This window comes from Telopea speciosissima, chromosome 11 (genome assembly GCF_018873765.1).
Source record: "Telopea speciosissima isolate NSW1024214 ecotype Mountain lineage chromosome 11, Tspe_v1, whole genome shotgun sequence".
NCBI classification, from domain to species: domain Eukaryota; kingdom Viridiplantae; phylum Streptophyta; class Magnoliopsida; order Proteales; family Proteaceae; genus Telopea; species Telopea speciosissima.
This window is the reverse complement of record NC_057926.1, coordinates 30,749,113-30,769,108: the sequence shown is the minus strand read 5'-3', so window position 1 is coordinate 30,769,108 and position 19,996 is coordinate 30,749,113.

The window sequence follows — 19,996 nt, the reverse complement described above, 5'->3', positions numbered from 1 at the left end:
TTTTACGGGAGATGAGGTGGTAAGTTCACACACTACTGTGTCTGAGTGCAGATTCCACACGACCAAACAACATTTTTTTTCTCCTTGAGCAATATACCATATCTTCCATCATGTGACTCAAAATAAATGATTGCTATGCTAAGGTCGAAAAATAAATGAACTTTGTGATGTGATTTTGCCCTTTCTTAAAGAAAGGTAGTTGTGATGGAAAAAGTGCACGTACAATGTATCAAAAGAATGATGTTGATCCTACTAGAGTTGCATAAGCACTTTCTATCTCACATTGTCAATGATCACTAGTACTCCATAGAAATATCCTTGTGTAATTCTTTTAGTCAAAAGATACATGGACCATGTCATACCTCATAGATGACAAGATAGGAAGGTATTTTTCTCTCCTGATGATCTGGTTTTTTTTTTTTTTTGGTGTTTGAAGATTCTGATTGCAACTTTGATGAATGATGAGAGTTGCATCTGGGCTGGGATTGGTCAGGCTAATATGCTAGGCCCAGATAAACTACTATGCCTCTCGGCTTGAAGCTAGTTCCTGCTATAACAACTTGGGGTCTTGGGCAAGGTTTGGCAGCTTAACATAATATTAAGATAAGACTATTGGAGAAGGGTGCATCTTGTTGTCACCAAGTTGCAAAAGTTAGAATTTGTAAATTTCATTTGATTGCTTATTGTCTTATTCTCAAAAGTTATTTAAGTTAAGGGTAAAAATATATTTTCAAAATAAGTTGAAAGTGATTTATCATCATGTCATTTTTAATAGTTATCATTGTCCATGTGAAATGACATGATTTACCTTCATAAAAAAATAAGTATGTTACAATCTTGTTGTAACCAACCTTGGTGACAACAAGATTTTCCCCTTAGAGGAATACTTTGTATATTTCATAGGGAAAATTTCACGTACCTCCCCTAAAGTATGACTTATGTGCACTTTCACCCGTGAGGTTTGAAAAATTTCACGTACCTCCCCTGCTTTCCAAACTAAGTAACAAAAACACCCAGTCCGTTAACTGCACACGTTAGTTTATAACGATAGGAATTTTTAAGTCCTATTATGACCAATATACCCTTGATGGGGGTAAAATGACACTAATGCCCTCTTCTTCTTTTACAAATGGAAGTCCCATTCTTCACCTCGTTGCGGTCTATATACATTGAGTAACTCGTCAGATCACTTGGCAAGAACTACTCATACTGGTAGTAAGCTGTTCTCTTCCAGAAGAAGACTAGGATCGAACCGGCCACCATACAATCGAATATCGATCGTCTGGTAAAGCTATCTCCTCCCAGGTGATGCGGCCCATCATCATGAACCAAGAAATCATGGCTTGCAGGTTTATAAATAGCAATCCTGCTATTCAAATTGTTCCATTTATCCTGATTCTTGAATCTGGATTCTGAAATACAAACACTACAAGTAGGACCAATTTCATCAACAACATACAGCTTTAAATCATCTATCTAATGAATGAGGATCTGTAAAATAAGATTAAAAAATTTTAAAACAGAACAAACGAAAACAAAAATGGAAAAACAAATCCAGCATAAATTATTATCTTCGGGATTTCTCAAATGGTTGCCGATTCTGAAACTAATCAATCTGAACAAATTGAAGCCACATGAACTAAAATTCAGAAATTGAAATTAGAACTAGACAAAGCAATTGCTGTAGCAGAGAACTTGAAGATTCATTTTGCAGGTTCTTGAGGATGATGAATTTCAATCAAATCACTGGAACTTTGATGGTGGTGTCTGTAGACACTGAATTTTGGCACCTTGGAAGTCTGACTCGGAGATGATGATCAAAGCTCGACAGGCTTGCGTGGTGACCAATGGTAGAAGATTACCAATTTACCCCTACCCCACTTTTTGTAACCAAACTGTCCCAAATAGAGCCTAAACCCCTAACATAGCCGTATTTAACCATTTTAAGTCCACATTTGAAGTTGCATCCAAATCCAACACCTTTTATGAAAATGATCGTTTTGCCCCTTGCACGATTCTCGGTATCTGGACCACTCGATTTAGTCTGAAATACTTTGGATGACCTCATTTGGTCATATTAAGCTTTCACGGAAAGTTTCGGCCAAATCAGATAACTTCTATGAAAATGACTATTTTGCCCTTGGCATGGTTCTTGGTACCCGAGCCACCCGATGTGACCTGAAACCATTTGGATAACTTTATTTGATCATATTGTGCTTACATGTAAAATTTCATATAATTCCAGTATCATTTAGACCTTGATCGGTGTGAAACACCATTTATGTGCTTTCCTCGATATCTGTGCCACTTTTAGGCAAAATCCGGCCATATCTGCCACACGGATGGAAAGTACGTGTTGAGACCTTTGTGGCGATATATGATGCGTCAAAATTGGCCATTTGGTTTTGTAGATATTAGCATTTGAACATGGACCTTTAAAATGGAATCTTTAAATGGTTTATATAAAAAATTAAAAAAAAAAATGGGGCAAACTGAGTTGACCCATAACGGGTCAACCCAGTCTGACCCGGCCCAGCTGAACTGTCGGCAGGGGACAAACCCCCACCATTTGGGCTGAGCCGCACAAGGCCCATCACCCATGCCCACATGCCTGTGCCAAGTCAAGGAAGGCTGCACCGGCCGAAGACTTGCACCGGCCTAGGCTGCCTAGCCACCCAACGGCCAGCCACTTGTGCCAGCTAGCCCACCAGCCTTTGGTTCCCTGCCATTATTGCCCCAGGGCTCATTCAGTCATTTCCTCGAACAGGTATTGTCCTATAAATAGCAGGCCATTTGGAGGGTTTAAAGACAGAGAAAATTCATGAAAAAATTATCATTGTGAAGCTCGTTCTCCTCTCTGTCGATCCATGACAGAGACATCCCCAGATCATGCTCCCATAGACATATAAAATTCCTCAAATACCCCTTGTTCACCACTCTTGCCATTCGGGGCAACCACACTTGGAGTGGCTTTCGGTGCTTTTCAGCGATAATTCCAGCCATCCAAGGATATGTAAACTGAGCCCAGACACTTCCACGCTTCAAGGGTAGTTTTTATATATTTTTTATGTATTTCTTTTGATTTTCTTTAGTTAAAAGAGGCTGCTTTCAGTTAAAAAATCTTCAAAAATAACACAAGGGTGCTAAATTTCTGAAAACTTTAGGGAAGATGTTTCCCACTGTGGTTGATGTTCATTAGTTTTCCCGAGCTCCAAATCATGTTTTGTGTGACATTTTTGCCCCTATGAGTGTTTTGGAATTATATGAAATCTGAACTTGTGGGTGGGTATTTTGACAAAATCATTCTGACCATGTTAAATATCATGTTTTCTTTTGTGGGTGTGGGCTTTGGTTTGACTGAATTCAGATCTATGATTGGGATTTTGTAATTTTACTTATTTTCCTTTCATTTTAGCATTTCAAAAATATAAAAAATAGTATCAATGCATAAAAATTCATAAAAAAATTATGGGGTACATATTTCATCAGGATTGATAAACATGAATGTTTGATCATTTTCATAAGTGTTCCCTACCATGTTAGGGATGTAGATGTCATTTTTCTATTTGTTGTGAAAATCCAAGAAAATCAGAAAAAATATATATTTCTAAGGATTAAATTCTGTATCAAGTTGTTTTATAATGTTTTCATATGCATACATGTCCATCATGAAACATAACCATGCATATAAAGTCACTTCTGCGCTCAGGGGCATTTAGGTAATCTACTAAATGCAAGCCCAATCTGCCATCCAGTAGGCTTACTTAGAATGTTTAGTAATTTCAGGATGTTTAATGGCATATCAAATGCCTGAAATGACTTAAAAGTTCTTGTTCTAGCATTTTTACCATTTTCCCCTTAGGGGTATTTTGGTCATTTTGCGATCGAATCATGTTTAGGATCCTGGGAAGGTTTCTATAACTTTATTTGCATGTTTGGAGCATAATTTTCCTTTTTCATGCATTTTGCCCTCTAGGGGCATTTTCATAATTTTAGTCATTTTGATCCTTAAGCGATTTTGTTGATCAAACTTATCCATGATATTACCATTGCCCTAGGATCTTAATAATTTTGCACAATTGCTTATGTTTTTGACCATAGAGTTAGGTTTTCTAACTTAGGTAAAATAAATCAACTAAATTAATTAGGGCGCATAATGTACATAATCACCTAACTTAGCGGTAGTAATTAGGATTAAAACATTATTTTTAATTAGCCTAATTAGGTCCATAAATTTCAACAAAGATAATCAAAACACAAAAAAAGTAGTTTAATTAGGTGCATAATACGTATAACACAACAGTATACAATAGAGTTTGGTCTAGACCCTGATCTAGGTGGCGACTCCCTACACCATCAACTACAATCCCCGCGCCACTCCCACACTCGGATGCACCACGCCAGAAAGAGGTCGCGGATCGATCTTTGTCTGTTGTGCCTACTGTGTCCTCAAGAATGAAGGCGGAAAGATCTTTAGAGCTTTGTCGCTCCCGAAGAAGGTGAGTGAGTTGTGGTTGGAATTGGAAGAAAGAAGCGAGGCTATGACTAGGTTTCAGTAGTAGGTTCAAACACGGATGATTCATGATTCAGTTTTTCAAAAACAAAAGCCTCTCTTAAACCCTAAAACTTTCTCTTTTCTATTTTCTTTCCCTCTCCCTGAAACAGAAAAAACGAAGAAGGAGAGGAGATCGGTGGGTAGGGTTCAGTCATGGAAATATGTTACGTTTCTTTAGGATTTGTTTTATTGATTTGTGTTATTGTGGTGGCCATGCTGTGTCATGCAGCCACGTAGAAGTAGAGTTGAGTTGGGATTGTCTTTGAGATTAATTCACTAGTTTAGGATTGTTATCTATTTCGATTGTAAGAGTTTATTACGTTAAGGAGTCCTGGTTGTAATCTGGTTGTACTCCCTATATTAGTTTAATCAGCTAATGAGAAAGGAACGAGAATTATATCATTAAGATTGAGCCTTGCTCGAGGAGGTCCCCCTGAAGTGGGATACAATATTGTTCTTCAAGTTCTTCTTCCTTAAAGAGCCAGGGTCATACCATCTGGTATTAGAGCAGGTTTCACCCATGGTAGAAGGAACTCGAACTCCGCAGCGTTTGGAAGCCGAGATCGCAAAACTCTCCGCCAAAAATGATGAGAGCCTCAAAGAGATCAAGCAACCGGTTTCCTCTATGGATAATCGGTTTGCTGCCATGGACCTTAAGAACAACCAGCTTGTCGCGTCTGTTGCTTCTTCTCAGTCGAACACTTTGATCACCAGCCCCGAAGCTAGCCCCTCCCGGCGTTTTGTTTCTCCTCAGGGTCCGATTCAAACCAAATTTGGAAAAGTTGAATTTCCAAAATTTGATGGGGAAGATCCCTTGGGATGGATCTATCGAGTGGAGCAATTTTTTGACTACAACCAAATCACGGAGGATAACAAGGTTTCCTTAGCCGTAATTCATCTAGAATGGAAAGCCCTGCAGTGGTTCCATTGGTTCGAAGGTCTCCATGGCCGAGTTAGATGGAAACCCTTGGTGGACGCCTTGTGCATTCGGTTTGGTCCCAATTCCCTCAAAGATTTCACTGGTGCTCTCACTAAACTCCGCCAAACCACCACCGTGAAGGAATATCAAGACCAGTTCAAAGAGTTGGCTACCCGCACCAACGGCCTCACCGATGAATTTTTCATTAGTTGTTTTATCAACGGTTTGAAAGATGAGATTCGAACGGCTATTCAGATGTTCAAACCTAGCACCATCAGTCAGGCCTTAGGGCTTGCACACCTCCAAGAAGATAATGCTGAGGCTCTTAACCGACAGCAAAACAGGCTCCTTCAGCCCCACATCCACCTTTCAACTCCACCAAATCACAAGCAAGACCCGCAACGACTTCTTCGTCCCTCCCCTTTAAGTTGGTCACCCAGTCGGAGATGAACGCCCGATACGAAAAAGGACTTTGCTTCAATTGTGATGAAAAATTCACTGTTGGTCATCGATGTAGAACCAAGCAACTTTTCCTACTTGAAGCTAGAGGATCCGATTCAGAAGATGATCCAGGCAACCCAGATCCGCTGGACGATGGTGTTCACGATGTCGAGAATGATGTTTAGATCTCCTTTTATGCCCTCATAGGCTCACCAGCACCCCATACCATGCGTGTCCACGGTTTTGTTAAGCGCCAACCAGTATCAATTTTGATTGATTCTGACAGTACCCACAAGTTCCTCGATCCAAGGGTCGTAAAGCGTACTGGTTGCGCAGTTCAACCCACACAACCACTTCGAGTGAAAGTGGCCAATGGCGAACAGCTACTCAGTAACTAGATCTGTCTTGACCTCTGCTGGTTTATGCGTGGGAAGGAGTTCGTAGCGGCTGCTCGACTCTTACCTCTCAACGGGTACGACATCGGCTTAGGTATCCAATGGCTCACCACTCTTGGTGATATTATATGAACTTTTGAGAAGTTACACATGGAGTTTTGGCTGAATGGGCATATGCATGTGATGAGAGGTGCTCAAAGTGGAGATTTAAAGGCCAATGGTCGTGAGGAGATGAGCTGCACTATACAAAAGCATGGACAATGTGCCTTTGCCACTCTCTATTCTATTACTTCAACCTCCACTCATGATAAGATTGATCCTCCTCCACTCTCTGAACTCCTACTTGAGTTTGCACCAATCTTTGAAGAACCACACGACCTACCACCAGAGCGTGCTCAAGACCATCATATCCCTTTGCTGAAAGGCACGACACCCGTCAATGTGCGCCCTTACAGGTACCCATATATGCAGAAAAATAAGATTGAAAAACTTGTTAAGGAAATGCTACAATCTGGGATCATCCGCCCAAGTGTCAGCTCCTTTTCCTCGCCCGTTCTTTTAGTACTGAAAAAGGACAACACGTGGCGGTTCTGTGTTGATTACAGGACCCTGAATCCAATCACTGTGAAAGATAAGATCCTTATTCCTGCTAGTGACGAATTGTTGGATGAGCTTCATGGTGCCCAATTATTTTCCAAGCTTGAGCTTTGATTAGGTTTTCATCAAATTCGGGTTCACCCACTCGACATTTCAAAAATGGCATTTCACACTCATGAAGGGCATTATAAATTTTTAGTTATGCCTTTCAGCTTGACTAACGCCCCTTCGACTTTCCAGTGCCTCATGATGAAGATTTTTAAGCTTTTCCTTCGCCGATTCGTGCTTGTATTTTTTGACGACATATTAATATACAGTCATAATTGGGAAGATCACCTCTCACATATACGAATTGTGTTTACTACACTGTGCCACCATCATCTCTCTGTCAAGCGCAACAAGTGCTCCTTTGGATTGCCGCGGTTTGAGTATTTGGTACACGTTATTTCTTGTCCCCGTGTAGCAACTGACCCTGCCAAGGTGACTGATATGGTTAATTGGCCTAAACCAAAGACCTTGAAGACCCTAGGTGGTTTCCTTGGTCTTATTGGCTATTATCATCGCTTTGTGCGTGATTATGGAAAGATAAGCTGACCCGTTACAGATATGCTCAAGAAAGATGGATTTGTTTGGACATCGTCACCTGAAGCTGCCTTTGAGTCACTCAAGCAAGCTATGAGCATTGCCTTAGTGCTTTCCTTACCTGATTTTGCCAAAGAGTTCACTATAGAAAGCGATGCATGTGGAGTAGGCATCGACGCCGTGTTGCTCCAAGCCGGGCGCCCCATTGCCTTCACAAGTAAATCCCTCTCGCCCAAAAATCTGGCTCTCTCAACCTACGAAAAGGAAATGTTGTCTATTGTTCATGCCGTCCAAAAATGGAGGCCTTATCTTATAGGACGACACTTCAAGATTCAGACTGACCATCAAGGTCTCAAATTCCTACTCGAGCAGCGCATCAGTACGCCAGCCTAGCACCAATGGCTCGCCAAATTATTGGGCTACGACTATGAGATTTTATATAAACGGGTGTAGAGAACAAGGTCGCAGATGCTCTCTCACGACAAGGTGAAGATGAGATAGTGCTCCACGCCATTACTAGACCTATGTCCAATTTGCTAGACCAAATTTGACAAGAGTGGACTTCAGATACCTCCCTCCATCAGATCGTACAGGACCGCTCTCTCACGACAAGGTGAAGATGAGATAGTGCTCCACGCCATTACTAGACCTATGTCCAATTTGCTAGACCAAATTTGACAAGAGTGGACTTCAGATACCTCCCTCCATCAGATCGTACAGGACCTCCAGACCGATGTTACATCTCATCGGGGTTATACATGGCTGAACGATGAACTTTGTTACAAAGGTCACATTGTTATTAGCCCTGCATCTCCTATCCGAGCTCCCTCACTGAGCTACATTTTGGAGCGACCGGAGGACACGAAGGATTTCTAAAGAAATTAAAGCACGTTAGACGCACTTTTTATTGGTCTGGTTATCGGAAGGATATCTGTCATTTTGTGGCTGAGTGCGACGTCTGCAAGCATAATAAAGGCGAGACTATGGCCTTTCCAGGGTTATTGCAGCCCCTTCAAATACCCACACGGGTGTGGACCAATTTGTTTATGGATTTTATTGATGGCTTGCCAGTCTCTTTTGGTAAAACAGTGATCTTTGTTGTGGTGGATCGACTCAATAAATATGCTCATTTCATGCCATTGAGCCATTCGTACGCTTCCATAGTAGCTCAGGTGTTCTTCAACGGGGTTTTTAAACTCCACGAAATGCCTCAATCCATTGTGAGTGATCGAGACACAGTATTTTTAAGCACATTTTGGCAGGAATTGTTTCGACTCCATGGCTCTCAATTGCGCATGAGCTCGGCCTACCATCCCCAGACAGACGGGCAGATAGAGGTCGTGAACCGTTGTTTGAAATCATATCTCCGATGTATTACTGGGGATAAACCTAAACAATTGGCACGGTGGCTTTCGTTAGCGGAATGGTAGTATAATACCTCATTTCACTCCTCCACCAAAACAACTCCTTATGAAGTTGTGTATGGTCAGACCCCATCACCGCTCACTCTTTATACACCAGGAAGCACCCCGGTGGCCGCATTTGATTAGCAGTTACGAGAGCGTGATAGTTTCCTTCGAGCAGTTAGACAGAACCTCCATCGCGCCGTACACCGCATGAAGCAGCAAGCTGATCTTCACCGCTCAGAAAGAGAGTTTCAGGTGGGCGATTGGGTGTTCTTACGCCTCAAGCCCTTACTGGCAGTCTACTATTGCAGCATGTACCAATTTGAAGATGGCCGCAAAATTTTTGGCCCCTTCCAAGTGACTCAATGCATCGGGCCAGTGGCTTACAAGCTCAACCTGCTTGCTCAATCAAAGGTTCATCCAGTGTTTCATGTCTCTTGCCTAAAAAAGAAGTTGGGTCAGCAAGTTCTCGCTCAGACGACTCTTCCTGAAGTTAATGAGGATGGACAGTTTCTCGTGGAGCCCATTGCTGCCCTGGATCGCCACGTGGTGAAATGCCACAATCGTGCTATAACTCAAATCTTAGTCCAGTGGTCTGGTAGAGCACCTGAGGATGCCACGTGGGAGACCTGGCATGATCTTCGTCAACGGTTTCCACAGTTTGATCCATGGGGTCATGGATCCTCTTAAGGAAAGGGGAATGTTATGATTCCTTAGGATTTGTTTTATTGATTTGTTTTATTGTGGTGGTCATGTTGTGCCACGCAGCCACGTAGAAGTAGAGTTGAGTTGAGATTGTCTTTAAGATTATTTTACTAGTTTAGGATTGTTATCTATTTCGGTTGTTAGAGTTTATTACGTTAAGGAGTCTTGGCTGTACTCCCTATATTAGTTTAATCAGCTAATGAGAAAGGAACGAGAATTATATCATTAAGATTGAGCCTTGCTTGAGGAGGTCCCTCCCTGAAGTGGGATACAATATTGTTCTTCAAGTTCTTCTTCCTAAAAGAGCCAAGGTCGTACCAAAATATGATTCAGCTAAGGGTTTGAAGAATTGAACACTAAGATAGGATTTTCGAAAGAAGAAGGTGATGATGGTCGACTATTCCACCCCTAAACCAGAGAAGGTAGGGGGGGTGGGGTTAAAAGATGGTGGAAGGAAATTGGGATGAGAGACCAAAGCCTTACCTCGGCGAGCTTGAGTTTGGCTTGGGAAGATTCATTTGAATTTTATTTTCCAGAACCTAAATCCATTGAAGTGGATTTGCAAGTTTGGGGAAGATGAGTTGCAGGTTTTGGGGAAATGATTTAGGAAAATTGGACACCTTCGGTTTTTTCGAACCCTAAATGATTTGGGGAAGATGAGGGTATTTTGGTCAATTAAAACATAAACATAGTTTTAACATTTAACATCTATAGTTAACAAATTAATTGGGTGTTTTTGTTACTTAGTTTGAAAAGCAGGGGAGGTATGTGAAATTTTCCAAGCCTACGGGTGAAAGTGTACATAAGTCATACCTCAGGGGAGGTATGTGAAATTTTCCCTATTTCATATATATTTTGAGAAAACAAAATAGTGGTAAACATTTTTGAACTTTTTATGTCTTCCATATTTTGTAAAACTAAACTGGCATCAAATTGAATGGGACAATGCTCCAATTCAATCTAGGTTTGATCCATAAATACTTGGCTTTGAACAAAAGAATTGAAATCATTATAATTTAGAAAAAATAATAATAGAAAATAATAGAAAAACAATCGAATCGAACTGAACAATGTTTTTGAAATCAGGTTTTAGTCAAGGTGGTTCTATAGCACCCACAAATCCAGGTAAATGGGTGCAGACCCTCGTGGGCCACCCTTAAATAACGGTGAATTTATTTTTCTTTTCTTTTACCTATTACCTATAATTGCGGAAGCTATATAAACCTACTTCAAATAATAGTGGAGACACCTGATTTTACTGTAGTACATTAACAATAACATCCCCATTAACATTTAAAAACTTGCTAACGTCAATCACATTTTATAATAACATCCATTCATGGTAACTATATAATCACATAAAAATCCAACTATCACTTGTAATTATGTATCCACAGAAATATCCATTTATCACCTGTAACTATATATCCAAATAACCATCCATCTATCACTTGTAACTATGTATTCACATTCATCTGTCAATTGACATTCTAAAAATCTGTAACTATGCAATTATACCAGCATAACTGTCCAAAATAATATGTCCATCAACATTTATCAAATGAGACCTAAAACCTTTATTTGTGAATTTACATCAAAATATCTGTCCATCTTAATTACATCACAAAATGTCTATATACATCAAAATAATTCATATAAACTCTCTCTTAAAAGCATCTACTGAGAAAGTTGAACATCCTTCCCCCTGAATATCTGGATGCAGTCTGCACACTGGCACTCCATGTGTGCATGCTCTATAAAAGTATTTCCAACTATGGGGTGAGCTACTAACTCAGTGAGAAGGATACAATTCATATCATGCTCATGAATATAAAATTGTGCAAAATTGTAAACTCATGCTATGAACATGTTGTAATCTGTAAATAATTGTTTATCAATTATTCTTGTTTCTTAGCTTAGTGTGTCTGCCAATCTGTTATTCCCTTATTCTTATTATGTGATTTACTTTATCTGATTAGCTATTAATCTCTTACTGTAGATTACTTTGTCTGGTTCTTCTTGTGAACTACCACTGAGCTCCATACTAGTGAGGATACAATGCGATAGCTCTATGGATCAGTGAAGATCCCTCTTGACCTGAGTATATATATGAATCAATACTACTCCTTATTCCAGACATCATAATCCTAGGAAGGATCAATCTCAGAATATACATCTATATCTATGGATCAACGAGGATCCAACTTTGTATATATATAAGAGTTAGTAGTTAGTACTGTTCCTTGTTCCGGGCATTGTAACCCCAGAAAGGATTGGTCTCAGAAGATATGCTTGTATCTATAGATTAGCGGGGAAACAATCTCTGTGTACAAATAAGAGTCAGTACTACTCCTTGTTCTGGGCATCGTAACATCGGAAAGGACTTATCTCAAAGAGTAAACTTCTTGTTGAAACCCTAAGGTTTGTTCACCTATCATATAGACCCCAAGTTTTTTAAAACTAGACTTACAGACCCAGAAAACGGACAGAATACATGTTCTGTTAGAGTCAATGGTTAAGTGCTGCTGTCAGCAGGCCATAAATGAAGAAATGGCAAAAATACCCTTAAATCAAACAACCTTTTACCCAAAAAAAAGAAAAAAAAGAAATCAAACAACCTAAATTGATTTCTCTTTCCTCTTTACTCTTCTTTCTCTTCTTCATCTCAAACAACCCTCTACCGCCATTGCCATGAGAGAGGACAATAGCCATCGCCATGAAGAAGGACCACCGCCATTGCCGTGAGGAAGGACAACCGCCATTGCCATCCTCTTCTTCATTTCTTCTTTCACGCAAGGACCAGGAAATTGCATTCCGTACTAAGGTACTCTTTACTCTTTGCCCTAACTAAAAATTGCATAAAATTCGAAGGTACTCTTTACTCTTTGCTCTAAATCATTTTCTGCTCTCAATCGAAGGTATCCATTCAAGGTTGGAGACCTTGTAAGGTAGCCATAGCAGCCACCATTGCCGCTTGCCCTAAATTACTATTCATCTTCAATCGATTGTAGGTATATTATGTTTCCTAACTACACAATATTTCCAAGCTTAATGTATCAAGCAGAGTATATGGAAAGGGAAAAACCATAAGGAAAACCCTGTAGAATTGACCTCGATAGGCATGGATCAACCTTCTCAGGGTAGATTCCCTCGTTAGGTTGGAGGTGTTGACCTCGATAGGCATGGATAAACCTTCTCAGGGACCTTGAACTCCTCTAAACCTTGCCATGACCTCTTGGAAGCCTTTTTGACTGCTATCAAAGGCATCTCCAGTGGGCATTTCATTCTTTAACTCCATCCAGTAAGGTGCCCTATGAGTTTCCTTCACAATTGGTTTGTTAGCATAATATCAAAGGCCTAAAGAGCCACAGAAAACCAATTTTGTTAGTCTATGAGAAATTGTTTGTGGCAATTTTTATAGAATCAAATCATCAATTTTTATCTGATAAATCGATTTGGTTCTGTTATAGCGTACTCGCCTCTTTCATTTTCTCATCTTCAATAATATTGTCAATTTTAAGTGCTGTAATGTTGGAAGGATTATCATGTTGAATGCTTATGTTGTATCATTTACACTTTGTCGATTGTACAACAATGATTCTATTACATGAAGTTGAGTACAATTGGTATATGGAGAAGGAAAAAAAATATGTTGACAGGGATACATATGGCGACTTGGACATGGTCTCAGACATATAAAATGGAGTAATCAAACATGCCCCTATAGGCCATGATGTGACCTTCAAGGTGAAAATTATACTCCCAAATGGTGGGGAAAATGAGTTGATAAATGATGCAGAGGTCTATAGCATGTTTGATGAATTTGGGGAGAATTTGATTAGAGTGTTTGTTTATGGTCTTGAACATAGCATTTCTAACACTGATGGCTTCTATACAATCAATGGTTATCCCAATAACATTGTTTATAGAGAATAAGAGCCTTGGTAAGATATAAGGGAAAATCAGCCAGTGGGAAAGGGTCCAACTATATGTAGGATTACTACCAATGCCACTAGTAATGGTACTGGTACTGCTGCTGCTACTGCTACTGCTAGTGCTAAGCCTACTGCTACTGATAATGCAAGGGCTAGTAGTGTTGCCATTCGACATAAAGGGAGTCCTGTTAGAAGGGGTGCAACTACCATGAGGATGAATGAAAATTATGTGGTTGGGTAGAATGAGGCATGTAACAGCAGGGGATTTACCAAAAATGTTGATTTTGATGTTGGCAACCAGAGTGAAGGTGCTGATGATGAATGGGTATATAACAGTGACAATGAATGGGATGATGAAAGTGAAAAAGAAGATAGTTTAAGTGATGATGTATAGAATGTAAAATGGAAGGGGATATGAGTGATGGTGATTTTGATGGGTATGATTCTGAAGAATTTTATGGACAGCTTTACAATCAAGATGTAAGTGAAGATGAAGGAAAAGTGAAATTGTATTTCGGTCAGGTATATTATAATGTGACCATGTTCAGGGCTGCCCTCCAAGATTTTGTGGTGCAAGAGGGGTTTCTGATGCAATTCAAGAAAAATGAGAGAAGTGGAGTGATTGCTGAATGTGCTGCAGATGGTTGTATTTGGAGAGTTCATGCATCAACAATTGTAGATGGTGTGACATACATGATAAAGTCTTATGAAGTAAGCACACATGTGATCGGAAACAGACAACCAAGCATGCTACAATTTGCTGGGTTGGGAAAAAAATTGCTCATCTTATCAAGGCTAATCATAAAATGAAGCCCATTGCCATTAATGAGTTTCTGCTTACGAAATATCATCTTCAACTTCTTTACCAAAGGATGTACAGGACACGTAGGATTGCTCAGAAAATAAATGAAGGTAGCTATTCAAAATTCTATGCTCAGTTACCAGCTTATGGTGGGTTTGTTCTAGAGAAAAACCCTGGCAGTAAATTCATAATAGAGTTTGAGAATAGACAAGAGCATGAGTTGGACACAGTCAATCCAGTGTTTTTGAGCGTTTTTATTTGTTTCTGTGCATGTGCAATGGGTTTCTTGAAGGGGTGTAGACCATTTATAGGACTTGATGGCTGCCATATAAAGGGCAGATATGGTGGAGTACTATTGTTAGCAATATCAGTGGATGGGAACAATGGGTTGCTTCCTGTTGCATATGCTGTAGTAGAGGTGGAGTGCAAAGAAAGTTGGTTGTTTTTTCTGAGTCTCTTACATGATGTCATAGACCCGGATAATGCTAATAGGTTGTTGACTTTCATGTCAGACAAACAAAAGGTGTGTACTTTACTTTCATATTAAATTATGTTAATTCTGAATCAATGTTGTATTAATATGTAACTAATAGCTAAAATGCATGTTTATGTTTGTAGGGTCTGGCAGATGCTCTTTCTTTAGTCTTCCCAAATGCCCACATCAGGTGTTGTAGTCGCCATCTCTATTAGAATTTCAAGAAAAAATGTCCAGGTGATACATTTAGAAAACACTTTTGGACTTCCTCTTCAGTATGTACTGTCAATCAATTTGATTTTCAAATGAATACCATCAAATCCATGGACAATACAGCATATGAGTGGTTGATGAAAGATCTCAAAAATATGTGGGCTAGACATACTTTTGATGTTGGAGCGAAGAGTGGCCATACTAACAACATGATAGAATCATTTAACCAATGGATAGCAACCATTAGGACCAAGCCCATTCTCACCTTAATTGATACCTTGAGATTGAAACTAATGGATAGAATGTATCATAAGTTTCATAAGGGTCAAAAGTTCCAGGGTAAGATTACACCAATGGTGAGGAAGAAATTAATCAAAATACAAGAAGCATCAAGGGATTGCATTAGTCATGGTGGTTGTAATGATACATTTGAGGTCATAGAGCTCATTGGAAGAAGAGTTGTGGTATGATTGAGTCAATGGTCTTGTACTTGTAAAGTTTGGGATGTCACTGGACTACCTTGTAAGCATGCGGCATTAGCTATTGCAAGCAAGGGGTATCAAATTGAAGACTATTGTGATGCATACTACACAGTGGAAAAATATATGGATGCATATAGGGAGATGATCTATCCACTAGATAATCTGTCTGATTTGAGAGAAGATGGTCCTATAGGTGTGGTTTAGCCTCCAAGACTGAGAAGGATTCAAGATAGACCATCAAAAAGTAGGAGGAAGGATCCTGGTGAGGCACCTACTAGGGAATCGAGTCAGAAATCAACAAACCTCAGATGTAGCAAATGCAAGATGGTAAGCCATAATAAGAGGAAATGTAAGGGACCTCCAGTGAAGGACAAACGAGCATCTTCTAGTCAGCCAGTTGGTGTGAAGGTATTACTCTTATTTTCTTCAATGTATACGTATAAGACTTATAGGATTGCATGTTTAACTAACCATATGTATTTATTGTTTATGTAGAGAAATCATGATAATATGAGCCAGGGTGATATCAACTCTCAGAGAGTGACCAGGTCACAATCTTCTATAGCTACCACTGTGAAGAGTTGCCAAGCAAGAACATGAACCAAATTGGATGCTTATGCAGCAAAGATGAGAGCAAAAAGAATGGCAGCAAAGAAAAAACTGAGACTTTTATTTAATTTTCGTAGATTTTATTTGGGTTTGTTTATGAGATGGATGTTTGTATTAAATGGAGAAGTGGATGTTTGCATTATTCTTTGGAATTATGAGACTTGTAGTTTACCAATGTGATGTTTGTTAAGATTTGTAGTTTGCCAGATTGACTTTGGAATTATAAGACTTGTTTGAATCAGGTGTTGTCTTTCAATTTTGAATAGGGATATTGATGGGCAAATGCATATTTAAAGGAATTAGCATGTTTGAATCAAGTTCAGAATAGCCTTTTTTTTGGGGGGGGGGGGGATGAAATAGTTGAATAGCTTTCTTCTTTTCTATTTGGCAGCTATTCATTTTCATTATCCTCCTTCCCACGCATGATAATGCCCATGGTGATACCTATATTTTCACTTAATCCCAGTGCATGAAATTGATACTCTTTGTATATTTGTTGTTCTCCCATTTCTGCCTTTTGGGAATTTCAGAAGGCAAAATCTATTAGAGGCTTTTGTGGCCATATGATACTTCTCTAATTGGATGGCTCTGACTAATTGATTAGTTTAGGAGTGCTTGCAAATAAGACTGGGTATTTCAAAGAGAAAATAGTTAAATATTAATGGTTAAACAGGCTTCCAAATATCAAAACTTGGATTTTAAGTTCAGCAAAACAATTTTTTCACACTGAGAAGACACTGGGGAGAGTAGAATATATCTACTTGAACAGTGACTCTATTGTACAAAGAGAGGGCTCAAGAAAATGGCTTAACTGCTCTGTGTTGGTCTACCTCAGGTTCTCTGATTCTATTGTTTATCTGCTGGATGCATCAGATTCAAAGACTAAATGGAAGGCTTTACTTCAAAATGAACTATGAATGATAAATTAGTTTGCACATATTAAGCAGTTTCCAAGTAAATATACAGTTCCTAATGCAATAGTGCTACCCTTCCATTGTCAGCTAAAAATAGAAAATCAAATTACAGAAATGGGGAATCCTTCATCCTTAGCTTCTAATTCCATCTATTTCCAAACCCTTACATTTTTTTTAGATCCCTAGAACATCAAACTACAACTTTCATCAGTTATTATCATCACTATGAAGTTAATAACAGACACCATTATTATAAATTGAACAACAAACATCATTATAACAAGTAGCTTGTGCATTTGATTCACTGTGCTTTTCAAGAGAAGATGTTCATTTTCACTTCCACCAGCTATAGGGTTGTTAGCCACATGGTTGTTTCTTGATGAATCTATCATCAGAGGGGACTTTGTTGGAACATCAGTAGGGTACACCCATTGTCAAAAATTACAGGCATCCACTTCACATTTGTAGTATTGCCTTCATGGATTTTTCTCCGATTCCGATATCCTCACTATAGCTCTACGTCCACAGTGGCATTTCTTGTTTTCAAACTTGATATAACCTGAGGTACTGTTTGTACTAGAAATTGAGGCCATTCTTATCTTCAAGAGTGGGAAAAATTCAAAAAAAAAAGAATCAAATTTATCAATTTTTCACTCTAGTCGATGGAACCACAGTGGGAAAAAATTTGAAACATTAATCTGAAGTTTCTGCTTATCCTAGGGTTCCCTTCTCTTACCTTCGAAACATTCAAGTAAAAATTTCTACAGATAGAAGTTGGAGTTAGGGTTCAGTAGGCTCCCTGGTTCAAGAAAAAATTTCAAAAGGATTACCCTAGGTTGGAAAAAAATTCGAAAGCATTAACTAGATAGAAGTTGGAGTTAAGGTTCTATTCCCTTACGGTTGATGACCATAAAAAAATAGGGAAAAAGAGTGAGATTTGCAGGAGTTTACTCACTTGAAATTTGCAGGATCTACAGTCGCCGGAATTTCAGTGGCCGGAGAGTAAAGAGAGACGCTGGAGTTATCAATCGACTAACATAGAGGTGTTGGAGCTTCATCGCTTGCAACTCCAACGGTCGACATCTCCAACTCTTATTTTAAGGTTGGATATGCAATAAGGGTAGTAGTGTAAATTCCATTTAAGCTATTTCATTAAACAAGTAAAGGTTATTTTTGCCATTTCTTCATTTATGGCCTACTGACATCAACACTTAACCATTGACTCTAACAGAACATGTATTCTGTCCGTTTTGAGTCTGTAAGTCAGGTTTTAAAAAACTTGGGGTCTACATGATAGGTGAACAAGCCTCAAGGGGTCTACAAGAAGTTTTCTCAAAACATACACGTGTATCTACAGATCATCGATGATCCAATCTTTGTGTATGAATAAAGTCAGTGCTGCTCCTGGTTTTAGGCATCGTAACCCTAGAAAGGACTGATCTCAAAACATAAACTTGTATCTAAGGATCAGCGAGGATCCAATCTCTGTGTATGATAAAGAGTCAGTACTGCTTCTAGTTCTGGGCATTGTAACCTTGAGAAGGACTGATCTCAAAACATACACATATATCTATGGATCAACGAGGATCCAACTCTTTGCATGAATAAGAGTCAGTATTACTCCTTATTCCGGGCATCGTAATCTTGGGAAGCATTCATCTCAGAATATATACATGTATATATGGATCAGCGGGGATCCAATCCCTGTGTACCTCATCCAACACCTATACCCCTACTGGAATGGGTTGGGTAGTCACACGTCTGTGCTATGTGCTTTACTTGGCTTTTCCTTTGCTGACCTCCACTTCTGGTCCTCCAATACCTAATTCATCTCTAGGATAAATTGGAACAATGATGAAACCCTTATTGCCCACTCCCAAGTAATAGAGGGGACATTCAGGACCCAGTACTCCACTCATTCCTATCATTGAATGAAGCATTTTTGAATCCTTCAGTTTCAGTTCTTTACAGTTCTTTGCTATACTTGATTGTGCTTTATTGTACATTGTTGTTCTTTATTGTGTTTTACTTTGCTTTATTATGTTGTACTATATTTTGATGTTTTTTTACTGTGCTTGTACTGTTTAAAGTCTTGTGTCGAAAATACTTCCACATACTTATTAAAGAGTTTATATCTCCATTATAAGAAGATTCTTTCATCATCAAACTCGGTCCAGCTTACACTGTTGGACTTCTTGCAAGAGGTGCTTCATATTTTTAAAGCAAGGAGAAGACCGAAATAATAGAGCACGCAAAGAGTATAAGGGAATTGATTTAAAGAGTTGTTTGCCTCTTCTTTTTTTTTTTGGGAAAAGGAAAGCATTATATTAAATAAATGTTGTTTGCCTCTTCAATTTACTCTTTAATAATGACCATCATCATGATTTCTGTTTTTTTTTTTGGATGGGAGATGGAATCATGTATTTCATTTCTACCTTTGGTGTGGGGATGAAATATCTACTTTAAATTGTGGCTATTTTACCTGACACTTGATAGTTTTAAGCATATTAAATTTGGAGAGGGTTTCTTACAAGGGGCAGTGTCTACACCAATGAGAGGTTGAAAAATAGTATCATCTATATATATGAGATCCATATGCACATAATAGGAGAGAGAATGCCAGTGTGAGCTCCGATCTATATTATGTGAGAAGGATATAAAAGAATCTTTACAAGAGCGGCGTAGGAATCCTTTTCTTACTACATTTTTTTTTTGCTATTATTTGTTTGAGGGGTACAACTTGGCTCAGAAGACCTGAGCATGCCTAAATTTCCAGGCATGATCTGAAGTTTTCAGTCCTAGCCCAAAATTATAGGCCTAACTTTGGTCGGGCTGGGCTCCAGGTTAAGGCCTCAAACTAGATCGGCCCATCGAAACTTGCCCAAAAATTGCATGAATGTAGGTAGTATGGATTTGATGTAATAAATAGAGGTATATACATAGCACATCTACCATTGATTAAGTAT